At 34.4% G+C, this 23,101-nt stretch overlaps 1 long non-coding RNA gene across 1 annotated transcript; it reads left to right on the forward strand.

Moving 5' to 3' along the window:
• The first annotated feature begins 12,681 nt into the window (after nucleotides 1-12,681).
• LOC140184597 (uncharacterized) lies at nucleotides 12,682-13,975 on the forward strand. Its single transcript, XR_011881680.1, has 2 exons — nucleotides 12,682-13,325; nucleotides 13,408-13,975. It is a non-coding gene; the product is annotated as an uncharacterized lncRNA (long non-coding RNA).
• Nucleotides 13,976-23,101: the final 9,126 nt, after the last annotated feature.

The raw sequence follows: 23,101 nt of genomic DNA on the forward strand, positions 1-23,101 counted from the left end.
AAAATGAAAAAGATATGATTTTTGAAAAAGATTTTGAAAAGATAAGATTTTTAAAATTGAAATTTTGACTTGACTTGTAAGAAACAACTAATTTTGAAAATTTTTGACCAAGTCAACCCAAAATTTCGAAATTTTGGAGGGAAATAAGGAAAAGATATTTTTGAAATCAAATTTTGAATGAAAAACACAAAAATGACCCAAAACATGAAAATTTTGGATCAAGACACAAGATGCATGCAAGAATGCTATGAATGTCAAGATGAACACCAAGAACACTATGAAGATCATGATGAACATCAAGAACATAATTTTGAAAAATTTTTGATGCAAAGAAAACATGCAAGACACCAAACTTAAAAATCTTTAATGCATGGAAAATATGAATGCAAAAATGCACATGGAAAACAACAAAAGACACAAAACAAGAAATCATCAAGATCAAACAAGAAGACTTGTCAAGAACAACTTGAAGATCATGAAGAACACTATGAATGCATGGGGTTTTCGAAAAAAAATGCAAGAAAAATTTTAAAAGCATGCAATTGACACCAAACTTAAAAATTAACACAAGAAACACAAAATATTTTTTATTTTTATGATTTTCTAATTTTTTTGTATTTTTATTAATTTTTTTTCGAAAATATTTTTAAAGAAAACGAAAAAGAAAATAAAAATTTTTGAAAAAGATTTTTTGAAAAGAAAATTACCTAATCTGAGCAACAAGATGAACCGTCAGTTGTCCATACTCGAACAATCCCCGGCAACGGCGCCAAAAACTTGGTGGACGAAATTGTGATCATGCGTTCTTTGGATTTTGAATGAAAGCTCTATTATGGCACTGATTGAATTCACAACTCCGTTCAACTAACCAGCAAGTGTACTGGGTCGTCCAAGTAATAAACCTTACGTGAGTAAGGGTCGAATCCACAGAGATTGTTGGTATGAAGCAAGCTATGGTCACCTTGCAAATCTCAGTTAGGCAGATTAAAAATGGTTTATGGGTTTTCGAATAATTAATAATAAAAAGAAGAAATAATAAAAGGGATAGAACACTTATGCAGATTCATTAGTGGGAATTTCAGATAAGCGGATGGAGATGCTGTAGAGCTCTCGGACGCCTGCTCTCCTACTCCTTCTACTCAATCCTTCTTACTCCTTTCCATGGCAAGCTTTGTATAGGGGTTCACCATCAACTGTGGCTACTTTCATTCCTCACGGGGAAATATCCTGTGCGGCTGTCACTCGCACAGCTAACCAGTCTGGAGGCATCACCCATGGCTGATGGCTACATCCCATCCTCGCAGTGAAAACTATGCTAACGCACTCTGTCACAGTACGGCTAATCACCGGTTGGTTCCCGCTCCTATTGGAATAGAATCCCTCTTTTGCGTCTGTCACCAACGCCCAGCAGGTTAAAGTTTGAAGCACGTCACAGTCATTCATTACCGGAATCCTACTCGGAATACCACAGACAAGGTGAGACTTTCCGGATTCCCAGGATCCTACTCGGAATACCACAGACAAGGTGAGACTTTCCGGATCCTCATAAATGCCGCCATCTATCTAGCTTATACCACGAAGATTCTGTTGGGGAATCTAAGAGATACGCATTCAAGCTTTGTTGCATGTAGAACGGAAGTGGTTGTCAATCACGCGCGTTCATAAGTGAGAATGATAATGAGGGTAATCTGACTCATAACATTCATCATGTTCTTGGGTACGAATGAATATCTTGGAATAAGAATAAGATAGAGATTTGAATAAAAGATAATAGAATTTCATTAATACTTGAGGTACAGCAGAGCTCCACACCCTTAATCTATGGTGTGCAGAAACTCCACCGTTGAAAATACATAAGCAAAGAGTTCAGGCATGGCCGAATGGCCAGCCCTCTCTAACATGATCAATGATCCCCTAAGATGAAGAATAAAACAAAACTGAGATCAAAGATGTCTAATACAATAGATAAATGTCCTATATATACTAGACTAGCTACTAGGGTTTACATGAGTAAGTAAATGATGCATAAATCCACTTCCGGGACCCACTTGGTGTATGCTTGGGCTGAGCTTGATGAATTCACGTGCTAAGGCATTTCTTGGCGTCAAACTCCAGGTTATGACGTGTTTTGGGCGTTCAACTCCGGATCATGACGTTTTTCTGGCGTTTAACTCCAGACAGCAGCGTGTACTTGGCGTTCAACGCCAAGTTACGTCGTCATTCTTCGAATAAAGTATGGACTATTATATATTGCTGGAAAGCCCTGGATGTCTACTTTCCAACGCCGTTGAGAGCGCGCCAATTGGAGTTCTGTAGCTCCAGAAAATCCATTTCGAGTGCAGGGAGGTCAGATTCCAACAGCATCAGCAGTCCTTTTGTCATCCTTCTTCAGAGTTTTGCTCAAATCCCTCAATTTCAGTCAGAATTTACCTGAAATCACAGAAAAACACACAAACTCATAGTAAAGTCCAGAAATGTGAATTTAACATAAAAACTAATGAAAACATCCCTAAAAGTAGCTTAAACTTACTAAAAACTATATAAAAACAATGCCAAAAAGCGTATAAATTATCCGCTCATCAGTTCCCATCCATCAATTGAAGACTTGATGATAGTTAGTTAATTCTGATTTAAATTTAAATCCTATCTTTTAGAAAAATATATTATGTTATTTTTAGATATTAGATTTTTAATTAATTAGGATTAGTTATAAAAAAGGATCTGATGCCATCAGATTGAAACTCTGTACATTCAGATCAAGAACAGTTTACCTAAATCCTAGTTTTCTACTCTGAACCATGAGCAACTACTCCTCCATTGTTAAGGTTAGGAGCTTTGTCTATTTGTATGGATTGATTTTATTACTTTTTCTATTTTAATTTATGTTTTGGATTTATATTTAAGAATTGTTTTCGTTCTTTATCTTATGAATTTGGGTGGAATGGAAGTATGACCCTCTTTCTATTTGAGTTCTTGTATAACTTGGAAAAGCTCTATACAAGAACAATAGCTTGAAAACAAATTCTCCTAAATTTTAATTATCTGAATTTAACAGGATACGTGACATATAATCCTTTTATTTTTTGGGTAATTAGAGTTTTTGTGGCATTAAACTGAAATTTGATTATAACCCTCTAATTGGAATTAATTGACCAAGGAATTGGCAGTTAATGAATTTTAGAGGAGACTAGGAAGGTCTAAGGAATTAAGGTCTAGTCACATATAGTTTGCCATAAATTAAATCCTACATAATTAAATTAGTTAGTAAGAAAAGTCAATTCAGGAAATAGATAACTCTAAAACCTTAACTGTTTCTCTAATATTTTATTTCCAACTTATTTACTGTGTGCCTGTCTTATTTTCAACTTATCGAACATCCAACACACTTTTCTGCTTGTCTAACTAATCCTATCAAACGCTATTGTTGCTTAATCCATCAATCCTCATGGGATCGACCCTTACTCACGTAAGGTATTACTTGGTACGACCCGGTGCACTTGCCGGTTAGTAAGTGTGGGTTATAAAATACCACACCATAAACCCGCCCATCTTTGGAGGGACGACGAACCCCACAGAGGCAGATAACTGGTCTAAGTGATGGAACAGGCGTTACAAGCACAACAAGTTCCTAAAAATCGTGTTGAGTTTGCAACTTATTAGTTAACGGGTGAAGCCTAGTATTGGTGGCAGGGTACGCGACGCCTGCTGTAGCAAGACGATGTTACAATACCTTGGAATGCTTTTCAGTTGGAATTTTATAAAAGTACTTCCCCAACTTGGTCAGGATAGCTAAGGAACTTGAATTGTTGTAGCTGAAGCAAGGTTAAAAGTCTGTAGCCGAATACACAAACAAATTTGAGGAATTGTGTCAATTTTTCAGGATTTGTCAGGGTGTTTCGGGAGACTTTTAGGAATGGAAGGGTATTAAATATGAAAGAGGACTCCAGAGTGATATACTGAGTTCAGTGGGTCCGATGGAGATCAGAGTTTTCTTAGATTTGGTAAACAAGAGTAGGGTTGCGGATGAATGTTTAAAGAAGGCTGTTATCGAGAGGGATGATAGCCGGGATTTTCACCGAAGGGAACATAATCAGAACTTTGCATCAAGGGTCCAAGAATTCAAGAGAAGAGGAAACGCACAACAATTTCCCCAAGGTAGGAATAATTCTGGTACGAATGATGGTCGCCGAGGAAATATTAGAGGAAAACAGTCAGCGGCTACTTCAGATGATTCAAGTTGTCAGAAATGCAAAAGCTATCACCCGAATAAGCTGTGTCGTTTTGGTTCGGGCTTATGTTATATGTGCGGTCGTCTTGGGCACATGTCTATGAACTGTCCACAAGGGGAACTCAGGGTGCCGGTCAGTCACCATGGGGTGGAGGTAATTGTGAAACCGCTAATTTAATTTTAATTACGCTATAGAATGTTGTGACATTGTGTTTATTTGTACTTAAGATAGAAGTGACAAATTAGGATTTAAAGTAATTAACTTAGAACTAACGTAAGAGTGCTACGTGGGGTAGTGACATCAAATGACAAATTTGTGAAGACGAATAAATCAGAGCGCATCAACGAATCTGCACGGGTCGACCTAGTTTCTCCTTTGAGACTTACCTTAGAATTCTACTTTAAATTTCTTCTTGAATAATGAATAGATCAACTTCCCAGTCCTAGTCTTGATTTGCATGAATCTCGTTTCCTCTGGGATGAGTCTAAACTCCTGAGATTGTACTAATCATTTTGGCAACTTTGATTACTCAAAAGAAAGTTAAAATTTTGGTTTTTGAGGAATTTTAGGTTTAAATGTAAAATTTGGTATGAAGGGTTGTTAAATTGCTTAATGAAGAATTTTCTGCATATTTGGCAAAAACTTAAAATAAAAACTGGGAGCAATCTAGACATAATTTTCCATCCAAAATTATTTTTCTACTAAACTTCAAGAAGTCAAGATTTCTCTATAAAAATTTCAAGGAATTTGGCCAAGTGGTTTGGAAGATATGAATTTTTGAAACTTAGTGGTTGCTGTAGAATTTTCTGGTTTTCGGATTCTGCAGTATCAACTTCTAGCCACTAGAACTTTTAATTTATTTGACATTTTTAGTTGCTACCAAAAGGATTTTGAAGATCTGTAATTCTACTTTAATTGAGTACAAGTTTCATGTCCATATCTATTTCGTAGACTTAATTAAGTCACTTGGAAGCTGGGTTGCTTGCTGAAAATTCGGAACTGATTTATGAAAACAAAGCATGACTTTCAATTGATAATTAATTAATCAAATTAAGTTATATGAACCTGAAACTTGTTCGTTCTAAAACTTAGGGATGTTGAGTATATCTTCACCAAAATATAGAAGCAACAAATTAGAATCGAATTTACTATGGATTTTACAAAAATAAAACTGTCTGCTGTTTCCTGAATTCTTATGGGTGCAGCAGCAGATTTTCAAAGTTGTTATCAAATTCAATTCTAATCAAAATGCAGTAAAACTTAATCCAAATTAAAGACTAGGATCTCTAGAATGATCTCGTCAAGAGAGTTAGCTCATGCCTAAACTTTTCGCGATATGAAACCACGTGACAAGATAGCAGGGTGCTGTCCCAAGAGTCTAGAATAATAGTCTTGATTTTTCTTCAATGGATAGAGTTAGACTAACCAGAAAAATATGCTTCTTAGTTCTTTAGAAGCTTGAGTTCGATATGGATGCGTGGACATAAAGTTTGTAGAAGGATGAGTTCGTTTATTATATTAATTATTTAGTAGAATACTGGTCGCCAAGGAGGTATTATGGCTAAACAAGCCGGGAAAATGAATAAGACTGTAAGTTGCCCCTAGGTAGGACTAAAGTTATAAGGTGATGCGGATGCATGATGATAAGAAAGGAAGTCGAGAAGAGATCGAGGATTGGACCGGTGGCGTATCGGATGGCTCTACCACCACATCCTTCGAACCTGCACGACATATTTCACGTGTCACAGCTTCGGAAGTATACTCCTGATGCTAGCCATGTGTTAGAACCTGAATCGGTTCAGTTAAAGGAAGATTTGACGCTTCCGGTGAATCCGGTCAGAATTGGCAACACGAGTATTAAACAGTGGCATGGAAAAGAGGTTTCATTAGTCAAAGTGGCATGGAGTCGATCCGGTGTTGAGGAGCACACCCGAGAACTTGAGCTGGAAATGGGTACAGACTACCCTCACTTATTTTCAGGCAACTGAATTTGAATTTTGTGGGCAAAATTCCTATTTAGATGGGTTGAATGTAAAACCCAATCAAACTGTAACTAATTAAATAATAAATTAAATAGGAGCGAATATGGTTAGAAAATTTAGCAATCAGAATTTGATAATTTAAATATGATATTTGGACTCAGTAAATTTTTCTGAGTCGGAAAATATAGTTTTTCTGAATAAAAATGCGCACTGAAAATTTAACCGGCAGTACTGGCTACAATCTGTCCGGTACTGTGGCTGAGAAAATTAATTAGAAGTGAATAATTTTAAGAAATAAGAATTTATAATTTGGGAAGATAGAAATATTTAAAATACGATTTAAAACTCTAATATTGAAGCTTTTGGCCCAAAGTTGGGCCAACGGACTAAACCAAGTGAACCGGACCCAAGTGGACCAAAGACCCAACATATATATAGCCTTATTAAGGCCATTCAGCAGCCACAACCCCCCATTTTCATGAGAAACACGCTGAAATGGAACAGAGGTGAGAGGTTAGGGTTCCAACTTCAATTTCAATTTTCAAACCACCATAACTTGAGTTACAGAGTTCCGATTGACGAGCCGTTTGTGGCTACGCGTCCCTCTTATCCTCCTCTTCAAGTCTATCTAAGTTTTGTGGTGAGCATTTAACTCTCCTATGCCTAGTTTCTTTTTTCCTCTTGTATTTCGAATTTGGTTTGGATTTTGAAAAAATCTTGTGATTTTTGTTGTTTAGGGGTGCTCTAGTATGAGGCATGGGTGACATTCATCATAAATTTCAGTGAGTTAAGGTAAAAAACTCCCCAACCCTTGTGATTTATCATTTTCATGAACCCTAGGTTGATTGTAAGTGTGAAATTGGTTATGTTAGAGTATTGGTTGATTTTGGTGTACAATTGGGAAGTTGGTTTTGCTTGTGGAGCTTTGGTGAGGCTTGGAGCTAAGATTGGTGGAGACTTTCAGAGAAGCTCAATTAGTTTGGCTCCAAGAGGTGCGATTTAAGTTTCATTTAAGTACTGTGTGGTGTGATGAGAATTCCTAGGCTAGATGCCCCTAGGATTAAGTTTGGATTGTGTAAATGGTTGGTACTAATATGCATAGTTGATATGTAATGTAAATTTATGATTGGATTGAGAATTGTGTGATGTTGTATGTTTGGTGTGTTGAGGATTTGATGAATTGGATAGTGAATATTGGTTTGTGGAATATGCATTTAAATTGTGAATTTGGGCCGGAGGCCAGAAAGAGGTAAGAAAGGTAAGTTGATGTGTGTATTGTATGATGATACAAGAGATTTGATAGATTTTAGATATTGAATGTGTGAATAATTGGTTTGATTATTGAATAATAAGAAATTAGGAATTTAGGAGTGGAAGGGGACACAATTGAATTGAATTGTGTATATGAGGTAGGTTTGGATTTGATTAAGTGTAATTGTGTGAATGTGGTTGAGTTGTGGTCATTTGGATGAGTGAAAATAAATTTGGCTTGTGAATATTGGAAAAATTGGTGACTTCTATTTTTGGATAAAAACTTATTTTTGACCAACTTCGGCAGTCCGTAACTCAGTTCTCGGGGTTAGAAATTCTTCAAAATTGAATTTTTATGAAAGTTCATTCAACGATCTTTCCAACGATTCAGAAATTGTTGAAAATGGAATTTTGAAGAAGAAGTTATGTGTGGCGGAAGTTTGAGCTTTAAAAATGAAATTCTGCAGCTTTTCAGACATAGTAAATTTTTTAAGAAAACGTACTCCGACTCGCACGCATGGCCGACATGCATGCGTCACTCGTGATTTTTTACTCTCTCACGCGTGCGCCTGGCCGACGCTTACGCGTTGCTGTATTGATGCGAGTGCCCAGTAGAAAATCCAGAGAGTTGCGCTGTTACTGTGCTGGTTTTGTGCAAGGAGCACAAAACGCACCCACGCATACGCGTGACTGACACGTACGCGTCGCGCTACCTCTTTGCTTCCTATACGTGCGCATGGAAGACGCTCGCACGTCAGTTCCTCTTTTCGGTTTCCACGCGTGCGCGTGGGTGACGCGCACGCGTGACCCTGTTTTTAGCAAAAGTTGATTTTGAGTTTTTAAAGCCGAATTTCAGACTTCTAAGCCTCCATTTTCATCCTCTAAGTCCTAAATCTTTATAGTATGCCTATTAAAGAAAAGAAGCTAGGACATGTGGTAACTTGTGGATGAAGTAAAGTGAGAATCAATAATGAATGATGAGTAATGATTATTGTATGAGTTGCTAAGGATGATAGTGGGAGTGCTGTGTACGCCATGAGCCGAATGGCCGTGTTTGTTAGTGAATTATAGCTGGTTGTGTATTATATTGTGAGCCGGATGGCTGTGATAAATATTGGTTTATGGTGGAGTATGTATGCATATGATTGAATGAGATAGAGGTATCGGGTAAGAGGCCGTGGAAATGACCACTCGCTCCGGGTATATGATTAAGAAGTGTAGAGACGTTGGGAATGTATGGAAAATGAATTAATAAATTAATAATTATGATGGAAGTAGAATAATAATGAAAATAAACTTGAATTTGATTGTGATGTGCCTCTGGGTAAGATGCAGTGGTGTTATCTACTTGCTCCAGGTAAGAGACAAGGACACCAGGTAAGATACAGTGGTGTTCTCCACTTGCTCCGGGTATGAATTATGAATGAATTGATGTATGAAAATGAATTGTAATGATAATGAAAATGTGTTTCTGAATGTGAATTCGGGTAAGATGCAGTAGTGTTATCCACTTGCTCTGGGAGAGTTCGAGACTTCGGGTAAGATGCAATGGCTGTGTTCTATTACCACTTGCTCTGGGTCGAAAACTCTAACACCGCCTGGGTAAGAGGCAGTGATGACGTTGTCCCCTGCTCCGGGTACGCGGGTAAGATGCAAGGGTTACGGCATTGTCCCACTTGCTCCGTGTTTGGTGTTCCGTCCACGGTTACCTACCAGGATTTGTCGGGTTGGCTTTATAACCGACAGATGATATCATCAGCCATAGTGCAGGCATACATCATTTGCATATGCTTGAATTGTTTCGGTTTGCCTATTTGTTTTGGATTGCTATATCATATATGCTATGTTACCTGATTATGTGCTACTTATTCTACATGTACCTTATTGTGTATTACTTGCCTGTATTGCTTGTGTTTGTACAACTGAGAAGTCCCTCATGCTGGTGTTGGTTGACGCTGAAGCTGTTCTTGTGGAAATGGAATGATGATATGATTAATTTAAAATGATGATTATTGAATGAGGTAATTTAAGCTCCCTGGGTCACGTAGTGAAGTAATTTCACTTGCTCTAAGTAAGGATATGAAGTATTGATATAGAATTGCTGAGACAGAATAACTGGTGATGATTTGACTTATGATTCAATTTGTTGGAGAGTTGGAAGGTTGGGAAACATGAGAGAGCGGAATTAGATTTAGCATCCCCTTATGACAGTTGCCTATTTATGGATTAGCGAGAATATAGGATGAATGTTGGGTGAAAGGAAGTTTAGGATCCTTAGTAAGTTTTTATTACAATGTATTGTATTTATTTGGCACTTTTACTGTACTGGGAACCCATGGGTCGGGGGTTCTTATTCCGTATATATATCTTGTTTTTCAGATACAAGTCCAGGTGCTTAGAAGTGAGCTGTGATTCATCTGAGAGACGGCAAAGATCTTTATGTTCTCTACTTTATATTTTACTTAGAATCTCTCCACCTTTATTTGAAAATCCTATATTATGTATTGAACTCTTTTGAACTCGCCTATAGAGGCTTGATGTATTTTGGGAGAGATAGGAAACTTCTGTTGTCAAACTGCTTTTACTCTGTATCCTAGTCGGCCTAAACTTCGTGGGTCGCAGCTAGTGGCTATTTATATATATCATATATCTATATTATGTTTTGATCTCATTCTTATATTTATACCACTATCGATACACGCTTTATCTTTTGTTGATACGTGAGTGTTACGCTTCGCGATTCTATTTTACTCCTTTTTCAGGCTTCTAGTTTAATACTTCCTTTCAATTATATTTTATATTATATATTACAATCCACCTTGAGAGTCGTACCACCTTAATATCGTTGACTTATGACTTGAGCATAAGGATTTGTATATTAGGGTGGTTCACGAGTTATACTTAACTATTACAGGATTTTCTTCCCAATACAAAGGGAAAATAGGTTCATCCTCATCATTCAAGAAAAAAGGTTGGACACCCTCTACATCTCAGACCTTAAAGAAGTAATTTTTAAAATCGTGGAAGAATTCATCAAAAATAGCAAAAACTTTCCTACCCTGAATAGCACAGAAAGAAAGCCAACCTTGTTTTTTAGAACTAAAGGGTTTGGTGAGCACAAAGAGATAAAAAGAAGACTTTAAGGGAAGGTTGGACATCTAGTTCCTGACAAAGAATTTGATATATTTAAGAAACCCCAAGAATTGGGATGCAATTTGGTAGGGGTAACGTTATAGAATTTAAGGAATTCGGACTCAAATTCGGAAAAAAGGAAAGGTAACCCCTAACTTCATGAAAAAATAATCATAGACATATATGAAATGCCGCTCTGACCTATCAAGTCGGGAAAAGCAGACCCTCTCCTCAGGGTCAACAACAACAATCTCGTAGTTTCTCTCATCCTTTCGACTCAAACATAACCTATGATGTCTGCAAAAGGCATAGGCATATTTGTTATCAATCACAGGGAAAGGGGGTAAGAACAGTTAAATCTATACATTTCAAGTCGAATGGAACCTTAGATGGCATATTGTGAACTACTGAACGAGATATACAAGATACACCAACAATACAACAAAATAGAAATCCATCACTACAAATCAAACAAAATAAGACAAGCAATTATAAGATTGGGTCAATTTAAAAGGTCAACACTAACATCTCGAATGTAAAAAGAAGCAACACAGGCATTCACAAACTCAAAAGAGGTCGGGTCAACATTGTGAAACCCTCTCAGAGCACAGACAGTTATGCAATTGCTCTCACATATGGAAATGAGGCCATCTCCTATATGAAAATGGCATCATTTAGGGACAATATAGAACCCCACGTTTATAATCACAAGTAACAATAAAAGAAAGCAAATCAAAACCCCAATCCTTCAATAACCCGAAATCAGATTCCAGAATGCGAAACTCCAAAATCAAAGTTGCAAAACACAAGCAATATTTTAAAACCAGCATTCATTCACACATAAATACTACCAAGAACATGGAGAAAAAGCAGAAATCAAGAAAAGTTGGAATGCGGGACCAACCTTGGATTAGTGCGAAAGTAATTAAAGAGCACTTCAAACGGCAATCCATGAACGATTCTCTCCGACATTGAAGCAAGACCTTTGAGAACCTCAAGATAAAGAAATCTTGAAAGGGGAAACAATTACATAAACAAATAATAGAGGAAGACGAAGATAAAGAAGTGAACATGTGATAAAAACGAAAAAAGGAAGAAAGGGAAAAAGTGAAGTATTTATAAGACACAAGGGGCAAAAAAGATATTTTGCACCTCTCATTAATGACGCGCATGGATCCCAAGGAAATTGCAACATAACACACGCTGTGTGATAAACCACAATTTTAGGTTTCTTTTGGAATGAAATGAGTGGATTTTATCAACTTATCTTACATTTATTCACTAAAATAGCATGATTTCGTGATTTCTTTCTAAATTATGTTTAAGAGTAAAAACATATTTTTTAAGCTCTTAAATTGATAAATTTAATTTACTTTAATTCTATTCGATACCTTGATGTATTTTTTGAGTGAATTCAGGCTAAGGAGGCAAAGACTAGATTGAAAAAGTGAAGAAAAAGCATGCAAAGCGGAGAATTCATGAAGAAATGGAGTTTGGAGCATTTCATGGTCATGCCTTATGCGTACTCATGAATCTCAAATTGTGCGTATGCATGCCTCATGCGTACGCATGTTTTGGAATTTCGCAAACCGTGCGTATGCATGCCTCATGCGTACACATAACTTAAGGTCTTTTCAAAGCCAACTTCAGTTTCATTTAGAAATCCTCTATTTCAGGTGTAAACTATGACCTAATTTCAATATGCTGTTTTCTAAATCAAGAAATCCTGGTCATGTTTATTCTGGTTCCATTTTATTTTAAGAGCTAAAACTATGGTGTGATGTTAATGTCAGAGGTTTGGTCCTCTACGAGGTCATTCTTCGATAAAGTTTTTTGCTGTCATTATTGTAGACATTCATGCTAGCATCATTTTTGAATATTGTATTTTGTTGGTTCATGTGTTTAGTGTTTTTATTCAAGACTCTTACATAAACTTGTTGAATAATAAAAAAAGGCATGAATATCAGCTCACAATATTACCTGTTATCTTTGTTTTGAAAATAAGTACCTGGTATGATTATTGAAAAAAATGTAAAACATTGAACAAACATGAGAAGTGAGATATAAGTAGGAAAGATAAAAAAAGTCTGGTGACCACAAAGCATATCTGTTCTGTTATGTTCTGTTTGCAATTGGAGGGAGATTTAAGCTTTATAAATAAGGGGAGGGGGAGTGGAATATCATATTGGTGGGGACGTGTTTGTTAAAGACCACGTTATTTGGGGGCTGTGGGGCCATTTGGGTTAGTAAGTAAGAACTAAGAAGATGCACTGAAGCTTTTAGCTTAGTCTTCATTCAAAATTATTTAGTATTAACTCATTCATATAAAATGTTCACATTCTTTTATCCTTTTCTTTTCTGCATCTGATTGAGCCTTTTTTTTATTTAGTGTTCACAGACATCTCTATCTTGTAGTAGAAACTGTATGTGTTAGAAAAAGGTGCTTGGCATCTAATGCTTTTCTTTAATTTTATGTTTTACCTTTTAATACATGCTAATCTCATAGCAACAGCAAATTTAGGTTCATAGCCACCAAATTCCTTCCAGCTTTGGTAAATTCAATCTTGTTGGTTTTCAATTCAAAATTACCTTGATGTTTGATAAATGTCCTAAAGAAATCTTAAAGTGTGTTTGGATTTCTTTTAAGACATGTCTCAGCCAATCCCAACTCAGGAATTGGTCGCCAAGGATCTTCATGGTTACGAATGGGGCTTTAAGCATATAGTTAGAGGTAAAGGACACAATGAATTTTTATTTGAGTTCTCTGGTTTTTTGTTCTTTGCTTTTAATTGGCTTAATGTTTCTCTAACCAGGTCAGTCACGCAGGCACTTGATCACAACTGGATGGAGTACTTTTGTAGCTTCGAAGAGATTAGTCGCTGGAGACCCCTTTGTGTTTCTGAGGATTAAATTTCATGTTTTCTTCATATGATTTAGAAAATTTATCTCCTCTACAATACAAGGCTTAATCTAAATAGATTTTGTGTATAGAGGACACAACGGAGAGTTACGTGTTGAACTGAGGCGTAGTACTCCTCAGCCAAGCAGCATGCCTTCATCTGTGATTTCCAGTCAAAGCATGCATCTTGGAGTACTCGCAACTGCATATCATGATGTTGCAACTCAAACTCTTTTTGTTGTATATTACAAGTCAAGGTAGACATCATATTAGTTGCAAAAAATGATTAAGAAAACTGTTGTGTTATTTCTGTTAGGTAAATTTAGTTGATGATTGTTGACAAAAGCTTTTTCCTTGCTTAGGAGGAGCCAATTCATTGTTGGCTTGAACAAGTATTTAGAGGCTACAAACCTTTGCTTTGAATATTTTGTATTATTAGTAGATTGAATTTAAACGAATATAAGTCTAAGTTTAGTTATTTATTTTGTCCTGAGTCTTTATGCTAGAGAATTATTTATTATTTTGATAAGTTTGTAAACTCGTTATCTAATATTTAGTATAAATTTTATTTTTATATTTAGAAATTTATTTATCTAATATTTTGTATACATTCTATTTCTATATTTAAAGGTTTATTTGTATTAATTGTTTACTATTTTTTAAATAGAAAAAATAATTAAAAAAATATAAATATTAAAATCGACGGCAGCATTGTCGCTTTTTAAATTTAAAATAGACAAAAAAATACAGACAAAGAATTTATCGGTATCTAAATAATTAAATAGACGGCTCTTTTGTCGATTTTATTGAATCAAATATCGACAAAACTATTGTCGATTTTATATAATAATATCGACGGTAAAGTTGTCGATTTTATTAAGCAGGCAAATTTTTCAAACTCCTATTATAGACGAAAAAACTGTCAATTTTATTAGATTATTATCGACAGCTTGTCAAGCCGTCGATTTTATTGGACTTTTGAAAAATTAACAAGCTTAATAGCGACTACTTCTGCCGTTGATTTTGCCGTCAATTTTTAATATTATCGACAGCTTAGCTGTCGATTTGGCCATCAATTTTAACGATATTTCTTTTAGTGATTATATTAATTGATATAATTCTAATTCTCATTCGTTATGAAAGAATTTAAAAATAATACACACGTTAAGGATGACAAATTCATAATAATAATAATAATAATAATAATAATAGAAAAGAATTTCACTGCACAGACATTATATTCTAAAAATGCAAAACGTATTTTACAAAGGATTAAGATAACAATAATAAAAAATTAAAAATTAAACATAAATTTATAATTTTAATTGTCAAAAGCTTAAATTAATATCAATAATTATTTTTTATAATTATTTTTATACTATTAAAGGCTATATAATGTTTTTTTTATGAGTCTAGATCTGAGAGTCAAAGTATTTTTTTTTAATTTGTTATTTTTTTTTACTACTTTATAGAATAAGAATGTATTTTTCTTTATATAATGTTTGGAGGATAATTTTGATTTGATAAGTTTTGATGATGCATCTAAAACATCAAAAGTATAAATTAATATTTTTAGATGTGATTAGTATTTTTAGATATATTAATAAATATAAATATTTTGTTCTAAATAGTTGTCTTTTATCTTATATCAAATAAATTATGGTCTAATTTTTATTGATAAATTTAAGCTTAATTTTTTCTAGCTATGAAGTATAAATTTTATCAATTATGCATTGTTGTTTCAGAAATTGAATACAAAACTTATGGGTAGTAATACTGTGAAACTTTTACTTAAACATAAAAATTAAATTAAACCAAAGTGAATAACGATTGAACTAAAAAATTAAAAGAAATGTTGATTGGGGTGTTGTGAAATTTACTTTAATTGCTATCGTACATTGCAGACCTAGAAAGCTTTGGTGGCTTCTTCTAGGATCTTATTATAATCGATCAGCAATTTGTTAAAATACCAAGTTAAGATATAATTAAGATAGAATATTAAAAGTATTTATTTATTTATAACGAAAAGAATATTATGAATTTAGTTTCCAATATTAAGAATGAATAAAAAATTTTCAACGTCATTTCTATTAATTAATTAATGTTAAAATCAAAATCTAACACTTTAATTTATTAAATGCTACAATTAAAATATATATAAAGAAATAATTAAAATGTACTAATTTAAGATCTACAATCAAAATACGTATATAAGGAAATAATTAGAATATACTAATTTAAGTACTACAACTATATATATATATATATATATATATATATATATATATATATATATATATATATATATATAAGGAAATAGAAATCAATGTTATAATGACATTAAATTATAATAATATATAAGAAAATAATGATAGCTGTCCAACTATAATTAATCATATAAAATATATATGAACAAAAGATATTTCTAACGTGTATAAAAATAATCATTAAATATATTTTAACGTGTATGAAAATAAACACCAAGACTAAAATAGGATATAAATAAAGTGTAAAATATGAAAATTTAAAAATGATAAATAATTCAAGAATATAAATTTATATATCAAAAAAAATAATTACAGCGCATAAAATAGAAAATTTTAAATTTTATAGTTAATGGCTATAATTAATATATATTTATGAGTTAGAAAATATTTTGATTTGTTCAAAATTTTGTTTTGGTTTATATAAAGGATTAACTCAAACTGTATTATAACAAGGGAATTTTAGGAGTCAGTACACAAAAAATGGAAGATTACGGTGGTTTTTTAGCGGCGGTTATCAAAAACTGTCACCAAATAAAATATTGCGGAGGATAAGAGGAGTGCTGCCAATTGTTTGATATTTTGCGGCAATTTTAGTATAATAGCTGCAAAATGGATTATTGTGGCAGTAAATAAACTATTGGCGGCAGTTTTTTTCAATCACCGTAAAATATGTCTAACTCTTTTTTAAAAAAATAAATTGGTATGATTTACTTATATTCTCATTACTTTATTTGAGAAATATATTTGAACCACTGTTACTTAAATCGTTACACTGTTTTTGTATTTGTTTTACAAAAAAAAAATTAATCACTTACAAAAATATATTTTTATTAATCATGTGAACAAACTTACAAATTGAATTTTTTCGTTTGCTATAAGATCTTTTAAGTTTGTCTTCAAGTGTAACTGTAAAAGAAAAAAATAAGTCAACATCTGAATTTATTAATATTAAAACAAAGTTCAATTGAGTATAAAGATCAAAATTTTTAAAGTAGACAAATATGTAATACTGTGACCCAAATCATTAAATTAAGGTAATCAACCTAAGAGTTAAAATAAAAGCGGCAAACAAAGTTCAATCAACCATTAAAATTCTTAAATTTTTTTATTTTAATTAATTTCAAATAAATCAAAGTTGAAAAAACAGACAAAATAAAAGAGGCAAGAAACACTAAGTGCTTGTTTGGGTGCCATTATTTTGATAAAAAAATTAATGAAAAATATATTTTTTATTTTTTAGCGTGTTTGCCAAATTTCTAATAGTAAAAGTAAAAGTACTAGAAAAATAAAAAAAACATCTTTTTTGAGAAGTTACAATTTACATCTTTTTTAAAAGATCTTTTTTCTTTAAAAATAAATTTTTTTATGTAATAAATAAACAAAAAAATAATTTTATATACCCAAATATAATTGATAGATAAAAATATTTTTTTACATAAAATATCCAAACATAAAATTACTTTTATTTTTTTATAAGATCTTTTAACAAAAATAACTCAAAAATTTTTTTTTTTAAAAAACTCATCCAAACAAATCTTAATTACTATACGGAAAAGAATGAAAAATGTCGGATTTTGATTTCACATTAATGTATCCTAAAATTTTGAAACAATTCCATTTACTTGAATTTTTTTTATTTTATTTTGAGGTTTAAAAACATTAAAATCTATCATATATGATCAACAACTTTAAATAAGCAGGTCAGACTTACAGTACTTCTGATAGAGGTCTTCACTTGATAATTGTTGGAGGTGACAATTGGTCTTCGTCAATATATGTGGGCGATCATTCCGGACGAGTTCTTGACAAATGATTAACAATTTTCCATGCAAATTGTGTCGTAGGTGAGCCAAAAAATACATATCGCGATATTAAATGGTACCAACAGTTATACGTGGCACTTTTAAAAATTAAGAGTAGGTAAGAGATAAAAATATTTTATTTTATTTTTTATTGTGAATTGTGTTATTTTATTTTTTTTAGTTTAATATAAATTATTAGATAAATAACATGAGTTTAATTTTGATGTACTAATAGTATAAAATGTTTTACATAGTCGTGCAATTATATCCGTTTTTTTGGATGGTCATACACGCGATTAATGTGAAAAATAGTTATTTTTACTAATTTGACGTTATGTAATTAGATGTGCTTGTAAAATTACTTTGCATTGACATTGCATCAAAATTAAATTTTAAATAATATTTAAATTTTATTTGATACAAACAAAAATATAGTACATAGATGTACAATGATCAATATTAAAAACAAAAAAATGTGTACCCACATTTTCTTATAAAAATTAAGACATTATTAATTTATTGCATATTATGATTTTTTTCTTAATTAAACCAATTATTTTGTGATTTTTTTTTTGTTATGTACTATTGTTTATTATTCAAACGAATAAAAAGATACAAATTGAGTTTGATTTAAAATTTAATATGTTGAAGAAATTTTTTTGTTAAAAATACTTTAGATATGGATAAAATATTAAATATTTCTTATGCATTGTACGGTACATACACTGAGATAAGCCCCACTTTGGTCCCTGAGATTGACGAATTGCATTGATTTAGTCTTCGAGATCCCAATTGCACTAAATTAGTCCCCCAGATTCGAAAAAGTGCACCACGTTAGTCCTTCTCCCAATTTCCGTCACCGGAGCACTAACGCCGTCAGTGACGTGGCCATTTGTTGCCACGCTGGACTCAGCAACGGTTAGATGACATGGCACTCAAATTTGATTAGCTCTAATGTAGTCCTTGTCCCCTTTTATAACCAAGTTTCTGCCCTAACTTCTTCCTCTTCTTCTTCTACCCACTTTTCCTAGTTCTTCGTCTTCTTCCTCGCTGTGCAGCTTTCTGGGTTTAAGATCAAGAGTGCAAGTGGGAGCCACACTTCCATACGGTCAAACAGAAGGATCTCTAGAGGAACCAATAGAGCATCGAGTGTTCCAGAGTGGTGTGAGTGTGGATGCCGCCCTATTCTCCGGTGGTCCACAACAGAGGCTAACCCTAACAAGCCATTCTTTGGGTGTCCTAATTACAATGTCAGTGAAAAAATGTGGTGTGGTTTGTTTGTCTGGGCTGACATTAGAGAAGAAGACATCGGTGGAAGGGTGACTACTACCAAAAATGTTGATGAACTGAGGGTGAATTTGGCTTGGAGAATTGGAAAGTTAGAAGCTGAAGTTAGGACCCATAAGTTGTACATGTTATTGTTGGCTCTGTTTACAATGTTTGTTGTTGTTTTCATGTTGGTATTTAAGGTTTGAGGATGATTATGTTTTAATGTGATTAGGGTTATTGTAAAGTAGACGAAAGAAAAATTGTCACTGTGAATTGTTTGAAGTTGGTAGTCTTGCTATAAATATAAACCATGAACTCTGTTTTTGTCATCTAACAAAATGATGAAAAAAATATTGTAAAGAAGAACCTGTTAGTAGCATAATTAAAGGTAAAATAATTTGTCATTATAATAATAAGATGTTAACATAACAATGAGTTTCCAGCATGAGTATTAACAAGCAAAATAGCTGCCATATCAGTGACACATCCCCAACCTAATTAAAAGCTAGTTCTTGATCCAAAATACACCAATAACAAAGACAGATAGTGTCATCAACCTTACAATATTTTCAAATATAACAATTGGTCTACTGTCATACACTGAAGTCAAAAAACAAGAGTATGATTCACAAAAAGATTCCTAATTCAACTACATCTTCATTTCTTCTTTCTTGGGGGCTTGAAGCCGGGTGTTGGGACAAACTTCAAGAAGTTGGCCAGTCTGAAAGATGTGGCTGAGCTTGCTCCTTGCAGTGGATCCATGGTGACCAGTCCTGATGGTGGTGAGGACTTCCTCCTGGTCTGCAACTTGGATGGCCTTTGAGGTGGTGCCTATTCCAATAAAATAACATCCAACATGAGACTGATTGTACACAATAATTTAAAATGTAGTATGATAGAGTAAATGATATACCTCTTGAGACTCTTGGGCATCTGAGAAGTTGGGTTGAGAAATGTCGATCTCAACTTCTTGCATATCAACGGACTGGGGTGCAGAATCTGGAGGAGGTTGACTTGGCAGTGTGACAGTATTTGGATCAACAGTTGATCCTGATGCTGCATTTTCTTGGGGATTGGATTTAGCCTTAGCAGCAGCAGCAGCTGACCCTCTTCTGCATCCTTTCTTCTCTTCTTTGTGAGTGGTCCAGTCTTTTTCTTGGCCTTTGGTGCTTGTGGTCTGTTGGACTCAGATTTCTCCCAAAGATGTTGTCCAGGTAAGGGATTTATGTAATGGGCATACGTGTTTCTGTAGGCGTCCATGGTGAGCCATTTATGACAGAAATCTTCAGGTTTTCTATTCACCCTTGCAAGAGCCGCACAAGCATGCACACAAGGCATTCCTGAGGAAAACAACAAACAAAGATATCATTAAAGTATTCAAATATTCTGAAGAAAACAGATGTGAATCCAAAGCTAATTACCTGTTAACATCCAGAACTGACATGTGCATAGCCGCTTGCCCAAGTCCACCACCATGTTTGTTGGATACCCATGCACTTCAAACTTCTCGTACTCATCATCTCCAGTCCAGATTGGCAACCAATTTTTAGAATCTTTTCTAATCTTGTCCAGTCTACTTTGAACCACTGGTGGAAGTTTCCCTACATGATTGGCCAGCTTAACTTTGTTTTTAGCTATCGTTCTCATCACGAACATCCTGACCTCCTCAAGTAGAGTGATTATTGGCTTGGCCCTTACTTCTTTAATTCTTGCATTGAAGACCTCGCATGCATTATTGCATATGTTATCAAGCTTTGGGCTATGACTGAATGCTGACTTCGTCCATGACTCCCTAGGCCACTTGTTCAGGTAATTCCATGCATCTTCATTAATTTTCTTAATCTTCTTCATGTTATCTGAGAAGTCTTGATATGTGGTTGATCTTGCGCATTCCCGGAGTAAGCCTCTTAACTCTAGATCTTTCCACTGCTTGTTAAAGTTTCTCCATAGGTGCCACACGCAGAACCTATGATGGACATGTGGCATGACCTCTTGGACAGCAGTGATAAGGCCCTGCATGCGAAGACAACACCTTATTTCACTTTTATCGTGATACATTATAGTCCCTCAAATTCATTTAATGAACCCATAATAGCCCCTAAGAATTCTTTAATGAATACATAATAGTCCCCCACATTTGCGTCGTGCCCTGTTTTGGTCCCTATATTACACTACTCACACCTAATACTGACAATCCCATACCAGAATTTCTTAGCAGCAGGCAAGTCCTATTCACACCGATCAACAATTTCATTAACTTGTTACCATTCAGAATCCATTTAGATTATTTGCAAACAATAAATTAACAAGAAATCAACAAGTTTATTTACAGTATTCTCAATCCAGAATCTATTGAGATTATTACTAACACCTTCTCAGACAAGTTCATGTATACTATTTATAATCCAGAATTCAACAAGTTCATGTACACTATTTATAATCCAAAATCCATTCAGATTATTACCAACAAGTAATCATACAAGAAATCAACAAGTTCATAGACACTATTTATCATCCAGAATCCATTCAGATTATTACCAACAAGTAATCATACAAGAAAATGACAAGTTCATGTACACTATTTATCATCCAGAATCCATTCAAATTATTACCAACAGGAAATCATACAAGAGAAAATGACAAGTTCATGTACACTACTTAACATGGAAGGAAATAAAGATTATTACCTTTTGCATGTCACTCATAAAGCACCATTTGTTTTCTTTATAGTCTCCGAGGTCCTCGTGGAGCAGCTCCAGAAACCACTTCCAATTCTCCGTATTCTCGACATCTACAATTGCCCAGGCTATAACATATATGTGATGATTTGCGTCATGACCTACTGCGGATAAAATCTGGCCACCAATCTGTGTTTTGAGGAATGCCCCGTCTAATCCAATCAGTCGCCTACAACCCGCCTTAAATCCATTCTTGCACCCACTAAGACAAACATACATCTTCTGAAATACCACTGTACCATCTGGTTATGGAATGGTGCCAATTCTTATTGTTGATCCCGGATTACACTTTAGAAGTGTTTCACTATAGTCCCTCACCATTGCATATTGGGCCTTCTCATCTCCGTACACAATAGCTCTAGCATCTGCCAATGCTCTAGAAATTGAATTTCTATTCAACACCAGGTCACACTTAGACTTAAAATACACAGCTGCCTCACATTGTCTAAAGTTTGGATACTTCCTAACTTTTTTCACTAACTTGTTAGTCAACCAATTTCTATTTGCAGCTCTGTCAGTGGCTTCTCTAGGACATGTGTGATCGTCGTTGAATGTTTTAATCTGCCAGCATATTTCCTCATGGTCCCTTGAGGCATAAACTACCTATTTGCATTCCTCAACCTTGCACACAGCCCTACATCTGACAGCATCATTCTTAATAAACTAAATTCGTCTGCCTTCTTGAATTGTAAACTCCCTCACTGCCTCTCTGAATTCATACTTTGTATTAAACTTCATTCCTACTTCAAGTTTCAAATCACCAAACTAAATACCATCTCTAAATACTGGAAAAACATCATCAGCCTCTTCTTCTGAAAATTCTTCTTCTGAAGGGGGAGGAGTCTTCAGCTCCTCAGAGTGCCAGGAGTTGGCTCCATCAGACTCTGCACCTGGGTCCAAAGCGTTGTCAAGCTCCTCATCTCCTGTGACAGGGACTTGTAAGAAATTTAGGTCCACCTCGCACTCCTCATTATCCACCACCAATGCATCTTCATCATTAATTAACTTCCTTTTAGACTTTGCAAAAGCCTCTGCAGGTGCATGGCTCAACTTAAAGTTTCTTGCCTTGTCTTTGTCAATTTTTCCATTTGTGTCATCACCACTTGAGCTATCATCTCTTCCAGGTTCATATGAACTATCATCTATGGTGTGTTCATCTTCAGAAGAAGACAACATTACAACTTATTTTTTCTTGGGACCTTGATGGACTTGCCTCACCCCTGAAGCAGATCTTGTGCAATAGGCTTTGGTTTTGTGACTGGGCTTTGAGCTTCTCTTGGGCTTGGACATACTTTTGGACCCAGACTTAGGCTTCGAAGAAGATATACTACTGGATTTTGGATTTGAGATGGTCTTTTTCTTGGACTTAGTCTTTGGGCAAGTTGGAGGAGTCTTCATGTTAGGCTTTGCAGTAGCATTTTGGTTAGCATTATTATTGGTTCTGGATTCCTTGATGTGGGGTGTTGGGTTATTAGAACCATGATTTGTTGGTTCTATGTTGTTGGGTGGTGAAGTGTTATCAGCCAGGGCAA

The sequence above is a fragment of the Arachis hypogaea genome, chromosome 5 (genome assembly GCF_003086295.3).
Source record: "Arachis hypogaea cultivar Tifrunner chromosome 5, arahy.Tifrunner.gnm2.J5K5, whole genome shotgun sequence".
Lineage (NCBI taxonomy): Eukaryota > Viridiplantae > Streptophyta > Magnoliopsida > Fabales > Fabaceae > Arachis > Arachis hypogaea.